Consider the following 7568-nt stretch of genomic DNA (forward strand, 5'->3'; position numbering starts at 1 on the left):
GTGAAGAAAATGATCGTTTTCGCACACTTCCCATCAATTAATATCAACCAAATTCTAATCGATTACTTACAAGATGTTGAATTTTCATCTGCTGTCGCACTGTATAGTGAAAAACGTCGGAAAACTCTAGCAAGTGCTCTGAAAGTTAAATTTTCGTTTTTCAATCTTCGGCAATGGTTTTGTTTGTATTGGTGAAAGCATCGTTATTTTTTCGACACTGATGCCAGACAACATCATCGAAACAGCTATAAAAACCACTCAATAAAATGATATTTGTGAGTCATAGCGTTTCATGTCATGAAAATCAATAGAATTAAATTGTGTTGATATCAGTACAATTATTATTTTTACGTTTAATGGGTCTATAATGTATGTTTTAGCAACTTTAACATTGGGTAAGAAAATTGTATCGCAGAGCTCGGAACACTGCCACGGCTGCCTATGAATATGTGAAAACAATACGATCAACGAAGGAAAATATTAAGGAATTATCAACATCGAGTTACTATGCGGAAGAACCAAATTAATACCAAAAGACCCCCAATTCGCATGTGTTATAAATTTATAATGTTACGCTCGCGTATAATCAGAATTTTGCTTCATATGCAAATGCACCTTCTATATATATTTATATTTGCAATTGTTCATCGGAACATATCGTTCATACATTTAACTTTAGTATTGAATTGTTATTTTTTTTTCAAATGTATTCAAAGACTCGTGTCAATGAAGCGCCACACAGTCTGATAAGTAAATTGATCTATTTACGTGTGCTTTGCTCTTCTCTCACAAACACTATTACCCCATTTTTACTCGTGGGTTTACCTATACTACTACAATGGCTAGCTTCCACCTTCACCTTAAGTTCAAGTTCATTCAATATCAACATCGTTCTCGGACACAGACGAAACGGTGAAATTCGTAGAGGAAGATAAGGAAGTAGAGTAACACGGGGTGAGTTGGACATACGGGGTGATTTGGACCACCCCATTATCTCAAAAAGTACGGCTCAACTTGGATTTTTTATAATGTCATCTTCTTTTATTGTTGAACCGTATGTAACTAACGTAAAAAAACTTTGGTAAAAATTCGACAGGTGGAAGGAAATGGTAGCATGAACACAGCAAACACTTTGATTGTCAAAAAAAGTGAGTTGTCCGATCGTGATTTTAAGGTTTTTCCGGCTGATTAAACAAACTTTTCGTGTCCCGCCTAAAATTTGTTTTATGTTATCAATATCTTTAAACATTCACATTTTCTTACTAAGCGCAAGTTCATGAGTCCAATCGCAGCACTGTTCATTGATTGATCTTCTAATCGACCCCGTTGAATTTACCTTTTACTGTAAAATTCCTAGTATTTCTACCTTCTTCTTCTTCTTCAATGGCACTAACGTTCCTAGAGGAACTTCGCCGTCTCAACGTAGTATTACTTGCGTCATTTTTATTAGTACTTAGTTGAAATTTCTATGCCAAATAACACGCCTTGAATGCATTTTGAGTGGCAAGCTCTAGAATACGCGTGATCACAGTGCAAGTCGGAGGAAATTTCTTTGACGAAAAATTCCCCCGACCAGAACGGGAATCGAACCCGAACACCCGGCATGTTAGTTATGACGCTAACCACTCGGCCAAGGGAGCACTAGTATTTCTACCTAAACTCATCATTATAATATCAGATTATTTTCAGACACAATTCTCGTTCAAGACTTTTCAACCACTTGGATAAAAACATGTTTCTCCGTTACATGGAATAAATGTTTTACACAGAAAATATGATAGAATAAAGACAGCCCTAAATCGGACAATTCCTTCCTCGAGTTCTGCTCTTATCAACACATTCGGCGATACTTTTTTTATTGGTATAGATAGAAGAAGATATAGGAGTGCATTTCATCACATTAAAATACATTTCCAGTTAACAAAGATCAATTTCGATAGCGCAAACATCAAATGGACTAACAGCACTTGTCACTATGTAATTGTAGAACATATGAGAATTTAATTTTCCGAATTTTCCCTTTTTCCTTCAGAGTTTTCTGAAAATTTTCAATTGTCATGTTTGATTGGAATATTTTTGGTTGAAATATGTGTATTTTGTATTTTTATGGGACCCTCTCCATTCTAGAGAAGAGAAGGGTGTCATACCATCATAAAAACATTTCTCATACCCAAAAACCCTCACATCCCAAATTTGGCTCCATTCGTTTGATTAGTTCTCGAGTTATGCAGTCGTTTGTGTTTGTGTGCCCCTGTAATTTGTGTTTCATTTGTATAGCAGCTCCCCCTTAAAGAGGGGGAGGAGTATCTAACCACCATAGAATTATTTATTGCACCCTAAAACTTCCACATGCAAAATTTGGTTCCATTTGCTTGATTAATTCTCGAGTAATGCAGAAATTTGAGTTTCATTTGTATGGCAGCCCCCCTTAGAGAGGAGGATGGAGAGTATAACTACCATAGAAACATTTATGGCACCCTAAAACCTCCATATGCCTGATTTGGTTTCATTTGCTTGATTAATTCTCGAGTAATGTAGAAATTTGTGTTTCATCGGTATGGCAGCCCTCTCTTAGAGAGGGGGTGGAGAGTCTAACCACCATAGAAAAATTTATTGCACCGTAGAACCTCAATATGCCTAGTTCGATTTCATTTGTTTGATTAATTTTATTGTAATGCAGAAATTTGTGTTTCATTTGTATAGCAGCCCCCCCCCCTAAGCGAAGGGGGAGGAGTATCTAACCACCGTAAAAACATTTATTGCACCATAAAACCTCCACATGCAAATTTTGGTTCCATTTGCTTGATTAATTCTCGAGTAATGCAGAAATTTGAGCTCAAACTATCACGAAAACTTTCCCCGGCCCCAAAAATCCCTACATACCACTTTTCATGTTAATCGGTGCAGTAGTTTCCGAGTCCATAAGAATCAGACAGACAGACAGAAATCCATATATATATATATATATATATATATATATATATATATATATATATATATATATATATATATATATATATATATATATATATATATATATATATGTATATTATGAGAATTAATCAAGCAAATGGAACCAAAATTTGCATGTGGAGGTTTTATGGTGCAATAAATGTTTTTACGGTGGTTAGATACTCCTCCCCCTCTTTAAGGGGGAGCTGCTATACAAATGAAACACAAATTACAGGGGCACACAAACACAAACGTCTGCATAACTCGTGAACTAATCAAACGAATGGAGCCAAATTTGGGATGTGAGGGTTTTTGGGTATGAGAAATGTTTTTATGATGGTATGACACTGTAGGGTTTTCCCCTGGATACGGAGCTGAACCTATCTTATAATTAATATTAATATCCCTGAGTGTGGCCCTGTAGTGTGGACAGGAAGGACAGTCAGTTAGAGTGGGTGTGACGAAGTGATCGACACAGGAAAAGAGTTCCGTGAAATAAATCTATATATATACGTGTAAAACTCCTTGAACATAATTGTTTTATTGCTACAAATCTGGCGACGAGGGTAAACATTCGAGGTGAGTCAAAATTTCAATTGGAAAAATGAGGAAAATTGGAGTTTTTTTTGCGATATTTAGTTCTCCAAATTGAAAAAATATGGCGGTCTTGTGAGTTGAATCTGTAGAGAAAAATTCGTAACGCTTCGTCACACCCCACAATCCAATCGACGAAAAAAACATCGACCTAACAACGACCGTAACGCTGTTACCTATTCACGATGACGACGATTAGGTATCGACATCTGGATACGGCATTAGTTTGTATGAGGCAAACTATTCTCTATCATACTAGTCGGCCCGAATCAGTTTATATTTGCTAAAATTTGTATGAAATTTTTTACTTGGCATAATTTTTTCTACTTAAAGTACGTTGTCATGACCCTAATTTGAATTATTTTCTATAGACGTTCAGATATTCTCAAAAAAACTTGTCATTATAATATAAAATTATCTCAAAACATATTTTTTTATGACGTTTTTTCACCACTTGCAGGCAATGGTGATTTTCACTTACATAGAGTACTAATTTGATTAAGGAAAAATCATGTTCATTCATAATTTTCATTTTAAAAGTGTATTGATTCCTTCTGCAAATCCATACTGTCATGCCTATTCCCCAATATCTTCAACGCGGATAGTTCGTTAGTCGAAAATACTGAATAATTAAACAAACCAAATGGCATCACTGGTGGTTCTTTTTTCCACTCCGCTAAACTGTCATCTCAAACAAAAACAAATGGATCATACAACTGGTGAGTATGAAATATATTTCGGCTTTTTAATTATTAATTATTTTTTCTTGTCTTATCAGCTATGAATACATTCGACTCGTTTGCTTCCATCAATCGGTAAGTGAGAAAGATGATTTCTCCCATCACCACAGTGCGGATTTCCACTTCTATCACAGCAGCCAACAACATCCGTTTTCCTGCAGCAGTAACCTCCAACCCCTGTTGGCAATGCCGGGGGACAGCATCAACAGCAGCAGCAGCAGAATTTGACCATGGTATGGTATTGCGAAGAACTTTCCCCATTAGAGGTTCCGTGCTTCGCGCACATTCAAAAATCCTCTTCAGACACGAAAACTCAACGACAAGGAGGTATTTATCAACTTGTAATTCTACCACCCGGAGGAACCCGAATGCACTGATTCCGTTGTATAGTAGAATGAAAATAGGCGAGGTAAGCGAACGTAATCGCATGATATTTTAATGTTCGCATTTTTATCCGGATCATACAACTGGTGAGTAGGGAATTCATTTCTGCTTTTCACTTACTAATCATTTTATTTTGTTTCAGCTATGAATACATCCGACTCAATCAATCGGCGAGTGAGAAAGATGATTTCCCTCATCACCACATTGCTTATTTCCACTTCTGTCATGCCAGCCAACAGCATCAGCTTTCCCGCAGCAGTATCCTTTAAGTCCAGGGTGCTATTCCGGGGAACAGCATCAACAGTAACAGCAGCAGGACCTGGCCATCGATAGTATTTCGAGCAATTTTCCCCATCGGAGATCCCGTGCTTCACGCACATTGAAGAATCCTCCTCAGCCACATATCTGTGTCATCAAGGGCAAGGAGGTATTCATCAATGTACTCAGTCGGATTTGAATCGTCAATCCAGACAACCCGGATGCACCGATTCCATTATATACCTTATTTTTATTATGCATAGATTTTTATTATTTTTTTTTCAATAAAACGATTAAAATCGATCAATGTATTTCCTTTTCATTTTCAATAACAAACCAATACAAACAAGCAGCAAGCAGTGCTGGAAGCAGCGCTGCAAGCAGGTCGACGCCTTGCACATGTTGGCGAAAAAGTGGCGTCAAGTTGTTCGATGAATGCATATGAAAGGTCGATAACTCGATTGCAAGGTGGCAGCATTTGAGGTCGATTGTTGACATTTCATCGACCCGATCTTGGCAGGCAAAACGGAATGTGGGACAGCTTATATTGGTGTTGGTGAGAACGATACCCTTCTCCGGGGGGAAGCGAGAAGGAAAGATTAAACTTGAATGCTTGGAAATGAAAACAGATAAACAAAAATAATGAGCATGAGTTGTTCACCTGTATGGATTACAGGGTGTAGCATGGATTGCTCACGAAAATTATCTGTATGGATTACAGATCGTAAATAAAAATAAATGAACATAGGTTATTATCTGTATGAATTACAGGTTGAAAGCATGGATTGCTTGCGAAAATATTCTGTATGGATTACAGAACGTGAACAAAAAAAATTAACATGGATTGTTCACCTGTATGGATTACAGGGTGTAAGTATGGATTGCTAACGAAAATATTCTATATGGATTACAGAACGTGAACAAAAATGAACATGGATTGTTCACCTGTATGGATTACAGCGTGTAAGCATGGATTGCTCACGAAAATTTTCTGTATGGATTACAGAACGTAAACAAAAATAAATGAACATGGATTGTTCACCTGTTTGATTATAGGATGTAAATATTGCATGTGACTATGATAATAATAGTTATTATTGAGCAAAAAAAAACGTCATGTATGGATTACATAACGTAAACATGAACGTGGATTGTTCCATAAAAATTTGTATTAATTACAAGCAAATATTGTATGATTATGATGAGCCTAAACTAAAACCTATTGATGAGAATGGATTACTGATGAAAAACACTGTATATAAGCGATCAAACCGATAATTTAGTATTGATTGTTCACGGTATGATTTGACGTATCGAATTAGAAAATACATTTAATTAAGATATGGGAAGCGAGATGAGTGTATTATACTTGTATTTAAATACTGTTATTATAAACCTCAATGTCGCACGTGTTTTTTTTTAATTTTCATTTGGAAATTTCTTCATTTTTTTTATACATGGAAGATAGCCGTCCTGTTTCTCAGTTTCGATGCGATGACATAGAGAGAAACAAGCTGTACAAAGAGTGGCGAATTTGGAAAGGGGCACTTCAATGTTTTTTTGATGCATTCGATGTGGTGGATCAAAAAACGAAAAGGGCCAAACTCTTGCACTTGGGTGGACCGCAATTGCAACGAGTGTTCCAAAATCTTCCGGATTGTGAGAAGTTTCCATTGGTATCTACAGAGAAGCAGTGGTACGATGTTGCGATAAACGCGTTGGATGAATTCTTTCAACCTTGCAAGCAAGACTGTCTTGAGAGACACCGTTTGAGGAATATGAAGCAAAAGGAGGGGGAAAGGTTTGCTGACTTCGTACTTCGCCTCCGTCAACAAGCCACCGACTGCGGTTTTGATAAATATTCAGATGAAACCAGGGCTGTCATTACTGAAATCTTTATCATAGACGTAATTATAGAGGGATGTTTGTCTTCGGAGCTTCGGCGACGTATCCTCCAGAAAGATTGTTCACTTGTGAACAATCATTAATTTGAAATTGAATCATTAGGTGCAGCTCTCGAAAGTGTCGAAACTCAAGTACAGGATTTCGGAGTGAAATCTAAAGATCAAATTGGTGATCACAAAGTTCTCGAAGTCAGCAGTAAACCTGTGTTCAAATTCAACAAGCGAAATGACCTATCTCTGAAGAAATTCACCGGTAAGAAACCATTTACATCCGAACAAAGATCTCTTGTTTGTCTGAACTGTGGTCATCGGGATCATCAAACTAATAACGACGTATGTCCAGCAAAAGGTAAAATCTGCTATTCCTGTAGACGAGTGGGTCATTTTGGATCGCGATGTAGATTCCGGAAATTCCAAGAGAAGAGTTCTAATAAGGTTCGAATGATTGAACACCGTAATACTCAATCGAATTCGGAAAGATTCAATGATACTGGAGTTGAGTCGGAGTCAGGAAAGACTTACTATGCCTTTTATTCTGGGAACGAAACAAACGTTGTTGTATGTGAAATCGGTGGAGTAAGACTAGATATGTTGATAGATTCCGGATCAGATGCCAATCTTATCACAGATCAAGCGTGGGAAACATTAAAGAAAGGTGAAATAGTAGTTCATCAAAGTACAAAAGGAAGCTCTAGAGTGCTGAAGGGATACGCTAGTGACATCTCACTGCCAATAA

General features: G+C 37.0%; 1 long non-coding RNA gene across 1 annotated transcript; it reads left to right on the plus strand.

Moving 5' to 3' along the window:
- The first annotated feature begins 4131 nt into the window (after window positions 1-4131).
- On the plus strand, window positions 4132-5231 carry LOC129770026 (uncharacterized). The gene is made up of 3 exons (XR_008742015.1): window positions 4132-4265; window positions 4325-4756; window positions 4813-5231. It is a non-coding gene; the product is annotated as an uncharacterized LOC129770026 (long non-coding RNA).
- The last annotated feature ends 2337 nt before the right edge of the window (window positions 5232-7568 follow it).

This window comes from Toxorhynchites rutilus, chromosome 2, assembly GCF_029784135.1.
Source record: "Toxorhynchites rutilus septentrionalis strain SRP chromosome 2, ASM2978413v1, whole genome shotgun sequence".
NCBI classification, from domain to species: Eukaryota; Metazoa; Arthropoda; class Insecta; order Diptera; family Culicidae; genus Toxorhynchites; species Toxorhynchites rutilus.